Raw genomic sequence first — 19,664 nt, forward strand, 5'->3', positions numbered from 1 at the left:
GAGTGGAGGCAGCAATGAATGCATTTTGTTTTATTTTTATATTTATTTATTTATTTATTTATTTATTTATTTATTTATTTAAATGAACGACATGGTCAACCATTTCATTCATTCACTTATTTATTTATTTATTTATTTATTTATTTATTTATTTATCTAAATGAACAACATGGTCAACCATTTCGTTCATTCACTTCTTTATTTAAATGAGTGACGTGGTCAACCATTTTATTTATGTATGTATGTATGTCTGTATTTATTTATTTATTTATTAGAGTGAGAGAGAGAGAGAGAGATTGGCAGACGGAGAGGGAGAGAGAGAATCTCCACACCCAGCCCAGAGCCCAATGCTCACAACCCTGAAGTCATAACTTGAGCCAAAATCAAGAGTTGGACATACAACTGACTGAGTCACCCAGGCACCCCTTGTTTGATTTTTATATTTGAAGCATGTATATGTATTCCTAGTCATAAACTGTATATTGATTTTTTTAAAATAAAAATATGAATAAAAAATGATAACTAGAAAAATTCTGAAAAAGAGTAGTATGAGGAAAAATTAGTCTAATAAATACGAAAATACAATGCATTGAAAATTTAAATATTATAACAATAGTACAAAAGAGAGACATATCAAAGAAAAAACTAGATATTTCAGAAATATACAAAAATACATATGAGTATAAAATATATGTTAAAGGTAGTGTCTGACGTCAGCTGTAGGAGAGAGAGAGTACTTAGTGAGTGGTATTAGGACAACTGGGAAGACATCTGAAGAACATGAATTTTGGCCAATATCTCAATGTGCAATAGGATATATTTTAAATAGGTAAAATATTTAAATATGAGGAATAAATAGTAAAAATGCTAGGACAAAACATGAAGTGATTCATTTATGAGTTTGGGGTGCAAAGAACTTTGGGATGTTGACTCAAATTCCAAAGGGCCTGAAGAAAATGATTGTTAAATGCGAAGAGATAGCAAGACAGCAAAAGACAGAGACAGAGAGTGAGATAGAGTAAGAGCAAAATAAATTGCAATCATTGCATTGACACATTTCCCGAAGTTTAATAATACTCAGAGGATGGAGGAACTAGAGGAGAATAGGCACTTAAAAAACAGCTGTTGAAAGTACAAGTTTGTGTAATTCTTCTGGTGGGTAAATTGAAAAACTTATTAAGATTACAGAAAAATATATTTAAATTATATTCCCTTTAACCTAGTACTTCCACTTCTGGAAATTTGTACTTGGGTTCTACTTACCTCTGTCCAAAAGCGCAAATATGCAAGGCAATTTATTCTGGTAGTGTTTATGTTAGTTTGAACTATATGAAATCTACATTTATCAAAAATAGTTGAATATTAGCAGTTTCATATGGTTTGGTCTATAATAGCAAATAATTGAAGAAAATGTACATTAATAGGATGTGGTTCAATAAATTATGTCGCATTAAGGCAAAGTAGTAACATGAAAATAATTAGGACAATCTGTTCATAGCCCTATGTAAAGATTGCCAATATATGTTGTTGAGAAATACAAACAAGATTTTTAACGGTTTGTACTATATAGTTTATTTTTTGTACAAATGAGGGAAATTAGAAGTACATGTTATATTTAAGTTGTGTAAGCATAAAAAACCTTAAAAATTGTCCTAGTGGTTAGCTTTCGGGAGGAGGTGGGTCAGAGCTTCTGCATATGGACATAACATTTGGAGGTGAGATTCACATGGAATTGGGAAATACATGACCCTTGCAGGGGAGGGCACTTGTGTAGATAGGGCCCAGAGGTGGATGTGGGAGGGAATTTGCATTACATATTTTTTTTAGGATTTATTTATTTTAAAGAGAGAGACAGCGCATATGTGAGTAGGTGGAGCGGCAGAGAGAGGGGGAGAGCGAGAATCTCAAGCAGATTACCCACTGAGCCCAAAGCCAGGTGTAGGGCTTGATCTCAAGACCCCGAGATCATGACCTGAGCTGAAATCAAGATTCATGTTCAGTGATTCATCCATTGCATATAACACCCAGTGCTCATCACATCACATGCCCTCCTTAATGCCCATCATTGAACAGTACATCAGTTAAATATATCAGTTAAAAAAATGAAATGAAGAGTCAGAGGCTCAACTGACTGAGCCACCCAGGTGCCCTATGCTTTACATACGTTTTAATATGTTTTGATATTTGAAATACATATTTTTTTTACCTATGCATAAATATTTCCTGTATAAAACAGGCAGTTTTTTCATGGTCACTGTGAGCTGGGTGATTTTTCTTTATTCATATGAGATTATAATCTCATAGCATAGTTAATAAAACATTCAGATGTATAGAGGTATCTTATTGGCATTACAAATATTTAATGGGCTAAAATAAAATTAACTTAATAAGTATTTCTTTAACTTTCCAGAAAATGTTTCAAGCAGCCTGCTTTGGTACAGTGGAAGAAATAAGGATTCAGTCTAAGCTATGCTACATATGTACCTCCCATGTGGTCTTCAGAAAGTGAGTACCTCTAAACCTCTATTTTCTCACCTGAAAAATTAGAATAATAGTTAAAACCACTTTTTATAAATCAAAAATATTTATAAGATTTTTGTATATAAAAATTGTGTAAAGTAAAAATTGTTGAAAGTTGGCTTTGAAGCATAAATATTCATAATAATAGACGTTACTGGTTTTTGCTATGTGAACAAGGAGTGCAAAGGAGTTATACTATGTGAGCTGCTAAATACATACCAAAAAATAGAATCTTACAGACTCGTAGGGAATGGTCTCAAGAGTAGACAGTAGGGTGAGTGTAAGTGTCACATAGCACATAATGCGCCACAGTGCACTCAGGACTATGACAGATGTTCCTCTTGTGTATCCACCACCACCCCACCACCACCAGCAGCAACATCAACACAAGGGTAGCTTTTATTCACTAAATCCTGACTATCTGTTAGATTCAGTGTGGCACATCCCATCTAATTATTACAAAATTCCCATTATACAGTTGCCCAGTATTGTGCAACCAATGAAAAGTGGCAGATCTAGGATTTGAAAACAGGGCTTCTTGACTTCAAAGTTTGTATATCCTTACCACGATTCCATTTAGTTTCAAATTTTAGTGGACATTAAAATATGTCAGAAATGCAAATTTTTCTGACCTTGCACCTGAGTTTATGGTTTGCTGGGCCTGAGTTATCCACATCGTATCACCTTTTCCAGTGGTTCTGATGTTGTTGGCCAGTTAGGTACTTTAAGTAATACCATGCTATTTCCAACTGCTTGTTGGTCCTCCTTACTGGTGTAGTATCTGCAAATGACTTCTGTTGGCAGTCCTCTGTGTTTGCAACAGAGATGGCAAGGAAGGGGATCATTGTTTCTCTATGCTGTGCTTTCAGGCTCTTGGTCTCCAGGGTCAGCCTCTTATGATGACGTAGTGGCAGAGAAGGGGTTGTATGATGTGGCTTCTTCGGTGGAACAGAGACAGGGTTAGGAGCAATCTGCGTAATCTGGGTTCTAAAACCATTCTTGGAGATTAGAGTTCAGGTCTGAAATAAGGTTTTATTTTAGTATTTGCAAAAGCTTTGAAAGGGTTCAGAATGATTCTGGTAATTAGGCAGGTTTGAAAACAACTGAGCTAAATCCTTTCCAACTTCTTTCCTCTCTACTCTGTTATATGATTTAATAATTTCGTAAGTGCTGCTCAAGAAATCAAACAGGAAATCTTATGCAGTTGTACCTTGTCTTATTAGGATAGTCTTTTCATATTTTTAAGAAGAAATTTTTTTAATACTTGTTTGTACAAGGCCCAGAGCAAGGTGCATGGGTGGATGCAAATATGGAGCATATATATGGTAGATGAGGCATGTCCACAAGTAAAGTGCACTACACAGTTGAAAGTCTGTTGAGAATCAAGATGCATGGGAGTACTGCGAGAAATCATGAGGGGAGAAGAGACATAGTTTTTAGTGAGGGGATTTGGGAAAATTTCACAGAGGAAATGATACTGGACTATCTATCAATGCTTTGAAGAATGGATATGATTTTAACAAGCTCAAATAGCATGCACAATCACACCAGGCTGGAAGAGTGCTACAAGCCCACACAGGGAATATATTCAGATTTAGCCAAAACGTTTTTTTGAAGAGTAGTAATAAACTAATGGGTTTCTCTATATAATATATTTAAATAGGGGCGCCTGGGTGGCACAGCGGTTAAGCGTCTGCCTTCGGCTCAGGGCGTGATCCCAGCGTTATGGGATCGAGCCCCATATCAGGCTCCTCTGCTATGAGCCTGCTTCTTCCTCTCCCACTCCCCCTGCCTGTGTTCCTTCTCTCGCTGGCTATCTCTATCTCTGTCAAATAAATAAATAAAATCTTTAAAAATATATATATATTTAAATAATATTTAAAAAAAATTAACATTAGTAACCACTGTAGATCAAAACTTAGCAAAGAATGTAGAGAAGTAGGAATAAAACAAGGTCCCGTGTATACACAGGTCATTGCCTAGTAAGTACAATACAGTGTAGGAAGTGCTATGTAGAAGTTATCTGTCAACTACTAAGGGACTGTTTTCCGAACTGTATTCTATGTAACATGAGAGTTTCGGGAATTGTTCATAGGTGCCGCGGGGAAAAAAAAGCTTTTTGGTTAATAAGTCTGGGAATTGCTGGTTTAAACAAAATCAGTTATTTTTTTGCTGTGGAACTTTCCAGAGCCTTTCATATGCATTGTAGGATTTCTCCATGGTTTGTTTATTTATTTATTATTATGATTTAGTACTATTATTTACTATTTATTTTGTAGAGCACCTATTAATATCTTCTTGAACGCTAATGTTCTGCTGAGCACAGTTTAGAAAACTGTGCTGGAAAACACAGTAAAGAAGTCAGTCAGCCATTTTCTGGAATTAGAAAAGAGTTCATGGAAAACTAAAAAAAGACAGTTAATAATAGATAAATTAAGTTATAAATATGCATTTTAATGAAAGTATATAATCTTATTTTATTCATAAGTTCCATATTATTTAATTATATTGTATATTATATCTGTTAAATAGAAATTAGACTGGTCCCTGTAGAATATTTTCTTTATATTAAGGCTGCTTCTCAGATGAGAAAAAAAATCTCTTTACTGTAGTAGTGCATCTAGTTTCTACTGTTAAAATCCAAGCACTATATAGTGGGGTGCCTGGGTCGCTCAGTCCGTTAAACATCTGCCTTTAGCTCAGGTCACGATCCCAGGGTCCTGGAATCAAGTCCTGTGTTAGTCTCCTTGCTCAGCACAGAATCTGCTTCTCCCTCTCCCTCTGCCCCTCCACCCCCTCCCACTCATGCACTTGCACTCTCTCTCCCTCAGATAAATAAGATCTTTTAAAAATTTTCAAGCATTTATTTTACTGAAAAGCAATATTCAAGAAGTCTTACAGTCCTCATATTATTTCGAGCCTCTTCTACTTAGATGAGTGTCCTCAAATATATCCAGGGTGGCAAGTCAGAGGAAGACTCTATTGGATGTATTTTTACATTTTCAACTAGATTGTCCTTTCATTATTAATTAAATAGTGGTGCCCATAGTATATTTTCAAAGTTTTTTTTTTTTCTCTGTTGTTAAGCCCATGTGGATGAGAGTAATCGTGAAAGTGTCCTTTGAACACTAACAGTGTCCCCTTCCTTCCTAGGATTTTCAGTTGTTTACACATTTCCCTTGGTGGTTGAGTTAATTTATGCCCCACAAAATGGCTAACCAAGGTGTAAAAACTTATATAAGCTGACAGTTCCTATTAAGTATGTAGCTAAAGAAGATATGTTAATGTTGGTTAGTAGAACAGTATTGCACTAAAGGTATATGGCTCAGATTCAGGAGTTTCTGAAATGGAGAGTAATATTGCAGTCCACAATAAAGTAAACCTGCAAACAAAAATCAGGCCGTTTTGAAAGCTAAGTGATCAAGAAAATGAGGCTGATTTCCTCTGAATTCAGAAGAATACTAATACTGTGTAGCTTTTTTTGAGCAGATTTTATTGAAGACCAGAGAGATGAGAATATTGGCCCAAGGTTAACAAGTATGTTCTAGAAAGAGCTAGAACTCAAATACTAATTCCCCATTCCTGCTTTTTTTATTACATGTATTCTGTCCCCTTTCCTTATTCTTTGCTTTTAGACAGTTTATCCAATTTTGTTCTGTAAACCCTCTTTAGGGCTCCATTATGCCAGAGGCTGTGTTGCTATTATTTTCTTTCTCTGCTTATCTGGGTTATCAAAAGAAAATAAAAACAAAACAGTCAGTGTTTATTTAGTACCTTCTTTGGGCCCTTCAATTTTTAAGCTAGCATAGATATATAAGGCATATTCATGTCCATAGTCTTCTCAACAATGGTAGCACATATGCAAGTCAAATATTTTGGCTCTATCTTGAATGTTATAAAGAAAATAATAATTTTAAATTATTATGAAGGAATTCCAGTCTTCAGTTCTGTTCATTTTGATGTTTTTAAAATCAGCAACATAACGTCCTAAAACTTTAAGTTTGGCTTATATCCAGCTGTATACTTGACATCTCTACTTGGATTTTTAATAGGCATAGCAAATTTAACGTGTCCAAAGCCCATTTATCAACTCCTCCCTTTCCCAATCTTTCTTACTTCAGTACATGGTAACACCATACATTCGGTTGCTCAGGCCAAAAATCTTGGAGTCTTCCTTGATTTTTTCTTTTTTTCATACCCCACATCCAAGCCATCTTTATTGGCTCTACTCTCAAAATTTATTCCGAATCTGACATCTACTCATGATCTTTTGTTATCCTTCTATTTCATTGTCCATACTGCTGCAAATAACATCCTAATTGGTTTCAGCTTCTGCTCTTTTGCTACCATAACCTATCCCCCACATGTCAGCCAGAGGAAATCTTTTAAAACTAAAATTCGATTATTACATTCCTGTTCTGAAACACCTTCCTAGCACACTCAAAATAAAATCCAAATTTTAAACTCTTTTTCTTGGTCTGTGATATTCAATATGATCTCAACAGCTCTGTGTGTTCGTATCTCATTTCCTACTTGCTCACTCACTTCTAGCATCACTGGTGCTGTGGCTGGATTTTGGCCTCAAGTCCTTTGCCCTTATTATTCCTTCTGCTTAGGGTTATCTTTGCCCAAATATTTGTAATACTTTCTCCTTCACTTTTCTCTGTTATTTGTTCAAATATCCTTTCTGTGGAAATAATTTCCCTGGCCACCTTACCTGATATAATAATCTCTGTATTCCCTTACCAGTTATTCTGCTTTATTTGTCTTTTATCTCTTAGTACTGCTTAGCATTGTGATGTTAGTATACTAGTTATTATCTACCTTTCCACTGGAATGTTAGCTCAACAACTGCAATTGTCTGCTGCTGTATTTCAAGTGTTCGGTATAGTGAATGACTCATAGATGTAAGTATTAAGTGCTTAAATAACTTATGTAATTAAGTAATTAAATATTTGTAAATGTGAACAAAAGCAGATACAAACAAATATCAAATTGTAACTCTAAGTTCTATAAAGGACACTTGACTGAGTCAAGGAGATCAGGAAAAGCTTTTCTGAGGAGGAGCATCTCCAAGCCTAGAACCAAAGAGGGCAATGCAATTTACTAGGTGAAGAGAGAAATGGAAGTCTTTTGAGTAGTTCAGGAGCACGCCAAGTATGAGACTCTAAAGCAAAAAGGTCCATGTGGCTGGAGCAGAGAGAGCAGAAGTGAGCATGAGTAGAAGAGTATTGTACAAGGAGAGGTGGAAAGGTAAGTAGGATCTGGATCCCCCAAGACTTTGTTGTCTATGTTAATCATGTGCTGTTTTAATCTTAACCACAACAGAAAGCCTTTTTGGCATTTTAAGCAGGGTGATGTCATGATCAGATGTATGTTTTAAGAAGATGGGTATGACTACAGCATGGAGTTTGAAATAGGGAAAAGTGATGATCGAAGTAGTCTAAGAGAAGGATTGTCAATAATTTACCAAGGGAGAGGTAGTAGAAGCTGTTTTCCTTAGGTCTGGGTAATAAAGGAGTACACTGTCTATAGAGAATTTAAAAAGAATACTGTAGGCAATAAAAAGTTCAACCATTTTTTATTATCACTATGTGCCAGTATTTCTAAACAATATTGGTGATTAAAATAGTCTGCTCAGTTAGTATACCACTGGAAATGATAGATAATGGCTAACCAGAGAGTCAGCCATTTATTCATTCAAAAATATTTTTGAATATCATCTATGTGCCAGGCACTATTGCAGACATGGGAATGCATGGACGAACAAAACGATAAAAATTTCTGCCCATAAGGAACCTACATTTTTGCAAGGGAGATTAACAATAGTAAATAAACATCTAGCATCTCAGGTGATGATATTTATTTTTTTATTTTATTTATTTATTTAATTTATTTGAGAGAGAGAGAGTGTGTGTGTGTGTACGTGCACGCGCACATGAGCAGGGAGAGGAGCAGAGAGGGAGAGAAGCAGAGGGAGAGGGAGAGAAAGAATCCTAAGCAGACTCCGTGCTCAGCATGGAGCCCCATTCAGGGTTTGATCTCACAACCTGATACCACAACCCTGATACATGATCTGAGCTTAACCAATTGAGCCACCCAGGTGCCCTGGTGAGGAGTTTTTTGATATTACAGAAGAAAATGTTAGTTAAGCAGTTGGCCATAAGGGTCAAGAGTTCAGAGGAAATAGCTGGGCTCACAATAGAATTTCGAAGGTCATCCGTTGATAGGTAGCTGTGTTAATCATGAGTATAAAAAGGAGCTTATGAAGTAAGTATAGAGTGAGAAGAACCAGTCTAAAATCCTAGCATTGAGATGTCCCAACATTTGCTATCTAAATAAAGATGATTCTTTCAAGGAAACACAAGGCATAGTTAATTAGATAGGGCATATCAAGGACTGACGAAGACATTATGAGATGATTAAAAGATCAATAGCTCAGAGAAAGTTGATCATAACACCAGTGCTTGAAGGATGTACTCCTTCTTTCTTAGAAAACTTTGAAATTGCCTGAATTGAATATTTATATTTTCCCATTAGAAAGATGAACAGGCTTCTGGGATAGCTATGCTAATCTCCCCAAACAACTAATTTCCGCTCATTCCCTTTCTAAAACATCCTTCAGTGGCTTCTTTCTCATGAAATGGAGTAGAATGCTCAAAGGACTGACATTTAGTGTGCTCCGTGACTCCGTCTTCACTTTTGTTTTCAAGTATGACCTCTACCGCTCCCCTAGATGAACCTTCTGCTCCCGGCCATCTGGCCATTAAGTGTCCCTTTAATAACCTGGAATATTCCTTTTTTTTTCCTGTGCTTATATCATTCAGTTTTTTGGAAGTCCCTCTTCATTCAATCAATGTCAGACCAATGCTTGTCATTCCTCTTCTAGATAGTCTTCCGATTTTTATGCTGAGAACCATGAGAATAATTTGTCAATACTCTAACATAATCAAGGACGGAGGCTGTTTATTACGTGTTTGTGTCCCTCACAACATCTAGCTCACATCTCTATTTGTTCAATGTTAAATAGATACTTATTGAATAGCTATTACTAGGCAGGCCCTGGAAAGAGCCAAACAAACAGCTGCTGGTTGAACTACTACAGTTGCTTCCCTTTTGAGTGCTGGGATGAGCTCTCTATCACAGAGCTCTGATATTCAAGGTGATGTGCGATGGCAGAGATGGTACCTACATTTCCTTGTCTAATTTCAGCTTCATTTTTTGTTGTTTCTTACATGGCTCACATTAGTTTCCACTGTATCAGTGTTTGAAAGGAAAGAACAATTCCTTCTTTCTTTTGAAAATGATGAAACCTTAATATTTAAAAGCCTCTCTGTGCAAAGCTGTTGGTATGAAATATCACAACATCACGTCTGATAGTTCAATTTAAATATTAATGAAAACCTTAAGCTTTATCTGGAATAGTTAATTTGGAATTTCAATTCGTATTCACATCCTTGTGCAAAAAGAAGAGAGAAGAAAGGGGGAGCTTGTGTGTTTTAAAGGATTTGTGAGTAAGGTTCCCCAGCAGACACACTGTTTGCAGACAAAGCAGCACAGATGTTACTTGTCTGTCATAGAGAATGCCAGTCTATAATGAGGCTCACTTAACTTGGTGTGTGTATGTATGTGCATGACATACATGTCATGTGTGTATGATAATGTGTGTATGACAAAGCTAACTCATTGCAAAACCCAACAGTAAGCACCAGTGAATCTGCCATATACATAGCTTGTTCTGTAGGAGAACAACAGAAACAGAGAGAGCAAGGAAACAAGGCTCTAGTCTGTGAAATTTAGTTTAAAATGGGGCAAAATAAGTGTGGATTTAAGATTATCTGGAATCTGAGAATCTATTTGCTGATTGATAAATGACATTAAAGTTTAATTATATGACAAAATAGTAAGCATTTATAAAGTATGATTTTATATAATACCTAAGAAAAATCTTAGGTAAATGGCATTTGGAGAATGTATTTCTGTGTCCCTGTGGATTCAGGCATAGGAACAGCTTGCTGCTTTTCAATCTTTTTATGAATGCCCCCAAGAAAATATTCTTGAATTTGGCTCATTGTGTTATATGAACGGGGATTGATCTTGTCAGGAGAAAGTCAACCACACTTAGCCCCTTGCAAAGCAAGCAGCATGGCCAATATCTTAGTCAAGTTCTCTTTGCTGCTGTTTCAGCTGTCAAAGTCACTGGTGCAATGCAGCATTCAAGGTAATTTCCATTTAGTGGTGAAAGCTGTTTTCTTCAATTTCTTGGCTTCTTTGTCTTTTTACTTGCCCCCTATCCATCTAATACCATTCCTGTGTCATTGGCACACTTACATTTGCCTCACCTCGCTGATTTCTTCCCACCTGCGTGACATGCCTAGAGCCCCAGTGCTGCTGATGCATTATCCATCCAGGGCTTTGTTGCATGGTGACATTCCAGAGCAGAGCTCAGCCCACGGGCATCTGCCAATGCGTAGGAGCTCTCCTCTCCGGCAATTATTCAGTTTGATTACACACGATGATAAGCTATTAAGAGGCACTCATGCACAGCCCTTTATTTACCAACAGTTGAAATCTCCCGTTTGCTTCCACTGTGTAAGAAACTAATTGTGGTGAAGTAAACAAAAAGGAAGGGCAGTCACCTGTGGTGGGGAACAGTGCTACAAGGTAGTGAGTTTAAGTCTCCCAAATAAAAATGGTGTCAACAGACCAATTGGATCCATTTCCCCAACTAACATGTAGAGCAGCTGGAAAGGAAGTATATCTAGTGGGTATGACCATGTAATCTTGTTTTCAGAACCCTTATTCCTGTTTCTAATCATTTAGATGAACATTTTATTAGTCCAGAAGGGTATGATCTTATATATACTTATACCTCATCAACAAAATGCAGATTGGGATTTTGAAAAGTGTCTATATGAGGAAAGTTCCCTGTAACAAAAACTATTATGAGAGCTATTTAAATTTCCTTGTCTCCATTTATAATCTGTAGAGTGCTGCTTTATTAATTCAGTTACAAGTATATTTTCTGTGTAAATATTCACAGCAAATAATGCTTTGCATAGAAATTCCTATTATTATCATTCTCTAACTCTAAAGAAAGTGCCTAATGGCAGACTTATGTGTTGAGTGCATATAAGTACCAGTTGTTCGTTAGTCTCTTTCCATTGTTAGAGCTAAACAAGCAGATTTAGAACAGAATCTTTTATTCTGAAAAGAAATCTATCTGTAATAAGGCACCCTTAAGTCCCTCATACATGGTCACCTTAAATAATCACAAACATCTAGTCTAAAAAACTCCATCTCTAATGCCCTTTTTCCTCCTTTCCACAGTCCCATCCCCCTTAGCCCCCAAAACAGGCATTTGGAGCCTGGAGGAAGAAAGAGGAAATTAATTTGTTTATCAGGTAGTGTTGGAAAGTAAATGGCTTTCCTTTGAGGGTTTCTTTCCTTCTTTTCAGTGCATTGAATTTAGAGCCCTTCCTCCCCTACCTTTTTTCCCACTTGTTAATGCACTGCCTCCTCCCAGGGCAGTATCAATAAAGAGACCTGGAGATCCTGTTTTGAGTTTGTTTACTCTCAGCCACAACTGGGAATATGATTTCTAGCAGTATACAATGAAATCTTGTTGTTGCAGGGGGAAAAAAAGGAGATGAAAACTGTAATGTCCTGTGGAGTTCACTAGAATAAGAATGGATTGCACCCATGTAAATATATATACACTTATTTATGTATTTATAAACTATTTTCTATATGTCCATATGGGAAGTTGGTTCAATAACACACACAGACCATGCACCATAGGTAAGGATAACTATAGGGATGACAATATTAATATATTTTTGTACACACCCACAACTGTGCATAGGTCCTAAACTGGCATGGCTATTTTATTTTATGCATATGTTTTTCAGTGACTCATCTCTGAAAGTCAGTAAATGAGATAAATGTTTTAAATGTAAATACAACTAACTCCTTTATGCACAGTTAGCTCTCTGGAAAAAAACAAAAACAAAAACCTTCTAAACACACTGACTATCTTTTCTAAGGCCATCAAATCACAACTATTTTGGGGTGGATACAGAAAGATAAGAGATCTGATTAGAATTTACAGATTGCTTAAGGTTCCTACAAGGTAATTTTATTCTGAATCGTCTTGTCTTCACAAACTAATACTCAGAACATCTAAACATTTTCTAAGAGAGCTATAGTTAAATTGTTATTTGGGTATGCAAACATTATGAAGTTAGCAAATCATTTCTGGAACCTTAAAACATTAGAATATGAGTATTGCAAAATTTAATGCTAGGAAACCTTTTTTGGAAACTTGAGAAATATAAAAAAATTACTCTTATGTTTCAAATTTTTATGATGATATAACCATAGTACCACTTATTGCTTTATTCCTTCTAAAACAAGGTAAAGAAGATATTCCATTGTCCAAATGCCCATTTCCCAATCTGGTTGTGGGATCATATGTTCATAAACAGTATTCACAGAGGCTAGAATTTCTGATCTAAATGTTTTAATATTTTTCATTAGAAATGACCCCAAATTCATTTTAAATTAAATACTCAGAATACATATAGCTTTAAAATGAAATTAACAGGTTTATTTAAATGCTGTAAGAAAAAGATATATAAGATCACACAGTCTGTATTATTAACTCAGACACTCTCCCAGTATTCTAAGAAAGATACTGGTGTTCAGAGATATAAACATATATATATATATATATATATATATATATATATATATATATATATATATACACACACACACACGCACACACACAAAACAATGCTTTTGTATTGAGTTTCTTATAAGAACTTTAATTTCTTCAGTTTCTGACTAAGAAAATATTCTTCTAAGTTTTATTCCAAATAGAAATTTCCCTTGATGGTAGCATTTAATAAAGAACAATTCTCATCCTTCAGTCTGTTAGGACATTAGTTCAGACTTTCATTCCATAGATAGACTATGATAGACTTTCCATAGACTATCTTTCCATATTCCATAGAGCTCATAATAATACTGGAAATCTTACATTGTTTGGTTTCTAGGCTATTACATTGTCTTCAAGATATGTAATCAGATGGAATATTTCCTAGTATTTTGTTCACAGATCACTCCAGCAGTGCTGCCTATAAAGCAACTAAAACAGACGAAGATACTAACTTCAACAATGTCAAAAAGCAATTGGCATGAATATTAGTATCAGCCTGTTTATTACAATGGTTACTCTGGTAAAACTCTTCTATGGTGAAAACATTTAGCATTGTGATCAATAGGATTATTATGAGTTATAAAAAATACAGAAGAAAATTTGGAAATTCCGATTCATCCTTTGGTATTTTCGGTTATAACAATTCTGTCCGTTAGAATAAGATTCAACCCTGACTGCCACACTTACTTTAAAATAGATCCTGTAAAGTGTGCCTAACCTTTTCCCCATGAGGTTTTATTTTTCTTCTAATAATACTCTACCCTGGTTGGTATACTTGACAAAACCTACTAATCCTTCAAGAATACCTAACTTTTTTTGTGGCCTGTTGCATAAAGCCATTGTCTGTCTATGCAAATTAGCCCTCTTCCTCAGAAGTCCCTTCATTTGTCCCCAGTTCCCCTAGAACCATGGTTCTGTTGTGTAGGAATTGTCTCTTTTCCAGTCTGTGTTCCTGACTGAAATATGTGCTTTGTGAGGGCAGGGATTATGTCTCAAACCATATCTGACATATGATAAAATGGTCCATGGACATACAGGCAAAGTGGTAGAGAAGTTTCTATTTAAGTGTGCATTGGGGTTGCCTAGGTAGCTGTCCATTGAGCAGCGGACTCTTGGTTTCAGCTGGGGTCATGATCTCAGGATCCTGAGATGGAGCCCCTCACTGGGCTCCACTCTCAGCAGGGAGCCTGCTTGAGATTCTCTCTCTCTCCCTCCCTGTCTACCCTTCCTCATACTCACACATGTGCACTCTCTCTAAAATCAATCAATCAGTCAATATTTTAAAAATAAATAAAATGTGCTTTCAAGTTCTTTTTTTGTTTATTTTGTTTGGAGAGCAGTAGAGCTTCCCTCAGTGGGGGTGGGGCAGGGGGAATAAATTGCAAGCATCCACAGGGCAAGGAACTTGCTTTACTTGATCTTCTCAGGGCACAAATACAAGTGCTATCTGTAGTGAGCCTTGAGTGAGTACTATAATGAGTCACTCATCTTTAAAGCAGGTCATGTTCTCAACTGAAAATAACTTAAGCTTGTCATTTATAAGTGTTATAATAAAGATACTCTTTATAAGTAAATTCACTGTCTGATGTTAGGAAAGCAATTAAGCATTATTAAAAGTGTTTTTGTTATAGATATTCCACAATTAAAGCAAAGCAGATAGATATGCTAACAAAAGTATTCTCTTTATTGTCTTCAAGATATTAACTTACTCATTTACATGTCCATTCATTTATTTTCTCATTCATTCAGTGATTATTTATTATTTATATGCTATCTATCTAGTGTGTGTACATAGTACTAGTTTTCATGTGGTTTACAGGATGGCATTGAAGATAGATGTTAAAGAGATAATTTCACAAATAATGGCAAATGGCAAATACAACTATAAAAAATGATGGTTGCTACTGGAGAGGTTGTAAGGGAATCTTAACCTTGTCAGGGATGGGGGAGGATTAGGAGGAGGATAAAGTAGATTAAGGAAGGTATCTATGAGGAAACATCATTTAAGCTGAAACCAGAAGTAGGAGAGATTGCGTATCAGAGGGTTGAAGGGAGGGAAGAGAGAAGTGAGCCTTTAGGGTAGAAGGAATGATGAGGTAATGTTCTAATGCATGAAGGTACATTTTGCATGAGGCAAGAATAAGGTGAGTGGGGTGTAACAAGGGTAGAGTCAGAAGATACAAATTGAGAATTAGATAGGAGTCAAAAGAAAATAAATGGCATTCATGAAGTTGTCAGTTCTTCTTTTAAACCAGCATTTATGTTTTTAGTATTCTGAAAATATTTTAGGCAAGCATGAAAAATTTCTAATTTCAACTTAAATACTTTAATTTTTAAATAATAATTCTATTCTTTATTTATATGGATCGCCAATAACTTATTTTTAAGGCTTGAAAGTGGAAAACATAGGAGCTGGTTATGGGAGTTTGTGACTAATTGAATAGGCCTGGCTCTCATGAATAGGAAGAGGGGAGTGGGTGTGATGAACACTTAAGGAGGTAGAGCCAGGCCTAAACAGTAGCTACCCCCGGTGCACTCAATTTTCCAGACAAAAACCATGTCTTAGAATTGTTGTTACAAGAAAAGGATAGCTCAACTAGCTCTGGGCAAGCAGTGGTAAGGAACTAATGTTACCAAAAGGACTGTACGGTAGGTTCACCAAATAGGAGCTGTCAGTGTGAACTCCTGTCCCTAGCTTTTCTATGTAAATCACATAGATGACAAGCTATTGTTTTTTGTTATACTAAAATGCACAGCCCTTGTGTATCAACAGAATCCAAAGCAAGATATATCAGTATGGCAACTGTAACTCCCATCTCAAACCAGAAAATGGACATTCTATGATGTGCAGAATTTTATCCAGGTAGTGGTCTCGTGCAGTTCCTAGGGCTCTGGTAGCAGAGACGAGGTAGGAGTAAGAAGTCAATACATAGTGTTCTGTAGGTTAGTAGGCAGCATCTCTGGACAGCTCATTTCCTGTAGTTTGTCCAGCCGTTATTCAGAGATCATTACCTGTCTGAGAGCATGGCTTTGGCATTGTGAGGAAGAGGTTGACTACTGACAAATGTTTCCTCATGGCTTTGACTTTCTGTATTACCTTGAATTGATTGTAGGTGGTTTTGTACAGTTTGCTAGGCGGTATCATGTATTTTCTTTTCAATGCTATTCTTGGAACACTTCAGGTAAGAGATAGATACCAAATTTTCATCTGTTCATGTTTGTCTATATATTTGCTTGTAAATAATATACCGTTGGAAATTTAAAATACCTAGTAACTAATTGTGGTATATTCCCATGCCATATTAATACATTTGCTCTGTTAGATGGATTAATATAAAGATGATCAGTATAGGATTCATATTTGTAAGTGATATGTTACTAGGAATCTTGTGGGGAAAGGATTAAAAGATTAAGAGCCATGCTGCTCATTACACAGCCATCTGAAATTTATTTTTTTAAATCTTTTGTCAAATTCAAACAAAAAATTTATGAAAGAGGATTTTTTCACTTTGAATTGGTGAATTGAATGTATCAAGAGACTCACAACTAGAAAGCAATATTATTTTAACCTTTCTTACATTGATAGAAAATATCTAATCTTTTTATAGGAGAGCTTCTAAGTCAAAAAATAAGACTTTTTCATGAAAACTAATAATTTATTATTAAAAATCTGGAAGTTCTGGTCAAACATATGAAACAATAAGTGAGGATACTAACAAATTGGATATTCATAACAACTTAAGCATACCCAGTTTGTTTCTTTTTCTTTTCACATAAATGTAGACACAAAATAACTTCAATATCAATGATTTATTCTCTCAACAACTCTGTTAAAGAGAGAAAGGAATGTTGACATGAGCAAGTGAATTCTGAAGGAAAGATGAGAGAAGAGAAATAAATCACTTTCAAATATTTTTCATGGCTAGAAGGCCTCCCTTCTATTTACATTCATTTTGCACTTGACTCCTCATTAACATATGCCCTTATTCATCTTTTCATTAACAGAGATTCATAGCAACCTAGAAAGAGACAGACAGACATTGTAAGCTTTCTTGCATGATAGGGTGGAGGACAAAGTTGTCTTGTTTGTATAACTTTAGCCTTTTTGCTATTACTGAGGAGTAATAGAGCAACCTCACAAGAGCAATCCTGAATTATAGACGTTGGGATGATGAATGAGCAATTCATCCAGAGCTTCCTCTGGATAGGCAAACAGTCTTAGACCTGTGTGTGAACTACTCTTCAGGCAGCTGGGGAATAGGTCAAGTCAATGTCATTATTTCCCTGAAAGTACTTTCTGTTCTAGGCATGGAGTCTTTTCAAGGCAGCAAGAAGTATCACACAGATGACTCAGCGTCATGCACAGGTGCTGGCTGGATTCAGCCTCTGGACCTGGGATTATGGCCTATTCAGATAATCAGTGAGATGTTAAAGAATTCCAGTCCAGGATCAAAAACAAAGCAAGCATTTTCCTGTTTTGTTTTCCAGTTGGTTTCCCATGATCCTTTTTAAGTGTAAATTCTATTTATTTTCCTAAAATTCATAGTCAAATTACTGCCTTAGATCCTGACTTATTAACTGTTTCTTTTCTCTTTGTGACATTACTGAACTATCTTTTTTCAGCTTTACTGTCTTCGTCCATAAACATGAGGATACTATAACCTAATCCACAGTGATATTTCCAGGATTAAAGATAAAGATATTTCCAGATTTAAAGAGATAACACATGGAAAACTATGACAAAATCTCTGGGACATAGAAAGTCAGTCCTCTTCCAAACACAGAAATCAGAGGTTTAGCCCTCCTAAGTATTTTGTTTTCATTCTTCAACTGTTTCTGGTAGATAACTATTAAAGATAAAAATGTGGGGTGCCTGGGTGGTTCAGTCGGTTAAGAGTCTGCCTTTGGCTTAGGTCATGATCTCAGGGTCCTGGGATTGAGCCCCTCATCCGGCTCCTTGCTAATACTTCCAAATTCCTTTATGGTCATGGGGAATCATTTAAAGGTGGAACCAAGTGTTTTTACATGTGTAAACTCATAGTCTGTTTTAATAATCAGTAGGAAAAAAACATAAAACAAATGTTCTGATTAGTTAAAAGTTGGAATGTACTTGAGATCTTAAAAAATTTTTTTTAATTTTTTTTTTTTTTTTTTGCATAGTTAGACATTTTAAGACAATCAGACTTGTGGAACATGAAGCAGAGTGTGGTCAAAAGTCTTTATCTCAAAATTTATCTTGAAAAATATATCCAGTTATATCATTTTGATGTAGGAACAATCCTTTCCCTGCTATTAATATAATATTTAATATTATTATGAGTAAGCTTAATGCTTCCTAAAATTCCATTGTATCAGAAAACCCAAGATGACCTAATTTTCTTTTAATGGTTACTAGGGGTCTTACACAACTAAATGAAATTTCATCTATAAATAGTCTACTGAAATAAAGAATGTAACAATATAATTTTAGTCAACAGTGTAATTTTAGAATCATCTTTCCAAGATTGCTTTGAGGTTATACATATGGAAGGAATAAAAAATGTACATAAATAATCAAAGTGTGCAAAACTTACTTGGTAGAGGTTTGTAGAAACAAATCTTACTTTCATATCCTAATGATTTCCCAAATGTACTTATGAATCAAATTCTATTCCTTTTTCTAATTTTGTAGGGACTCTCAAAAGACTTTTTTTTACAGTTAGTTAAGTTACTGCCAAGGTTGACTATGGTCATGAAATTATAAATCTCAGGGAAAATATTCTGGTTCTTTACCAAACATTGCAATGAAACAAATCATCTTAATTTCCAAGAATACATTATTATTTTTATTTTCTCTCTAATAATGTTCTCAGTTTCTGAGTGCACCATGTTTTGGGGAAGTAACTTTAGAATGTACACTCTAAGACTTACTTTGGGGGTTGGTTTAGGATGGAAGCTGATTGAAATTTAACTGATTTAACTTGTCATAACATACAAAGGCTAAGAAACATAATTGAGAAAACATTCTGAAAATAAAGTTTAACTTGTTGATCTCTTATAATATCTTGGTAAAATTTCAGCTGTCAAGGAATAATTAACCAATGAAATGAAAATAACATTAGTTAGATGTTTCACTAATGTATAGGTTACTATCTTAATAACTCTTATTTAGTATTCATTCAACACACATTCACTGAGCATTATCAGATGTGTAGTATCTTGTTAAATGTTCAAACACTTAAGGGGGCGGTAACCTCAAATTAAAACTCAGATAAAAATTTATACAAACTAATGAACAATTCAAATCAAAGCAAAAGTATTTGATAATGACACAGGAGTTCAGAGAAAGGGGAAAGTGATTTATGAAGGAAAACCAGTTAAAGATGTGCCATATAAGCAAGTGTTGAGGAGAATGGGCATGATTTGTATAGATAGAGAAAGA

General features: G+C 35.4%; 1 long non-coding RNA gene across 1 annotated transcript in view; it reads left to right on the forward strand.

Moving 5' to 3' along the window:
• The window catches only part of LOC123795725 (uncharacterized), a 445,529-nt gene that overhangs the window by 359,618 nt on the left and 66,247 nt on the right, over positions 1–19,664 (forward strand). Inside the window, exon 5 of the long non-coding RNA XR_015723010.1 lies at positions 2,411–2,505. This is a non-coding gene — a long non-coding RNA (uncharacterized LOC123795725). The remainder of the gene's footprint in view (positions 1–2,410; positions 2,506–19,664) is intronic.

This window comes from Ursus americanus, chromosome 35 (genome assembly GCF_024610735.1).
Source record: "Ursus americanus isolate L20-20 chromosome 35, mUrsAme1.1.p, whole genome shotgun sequence".
NCBI lineage: Eukaryota > Metazoa > Chordata > Mammalia > Carnivora > Ursidae > Ursus > Ursus americanus.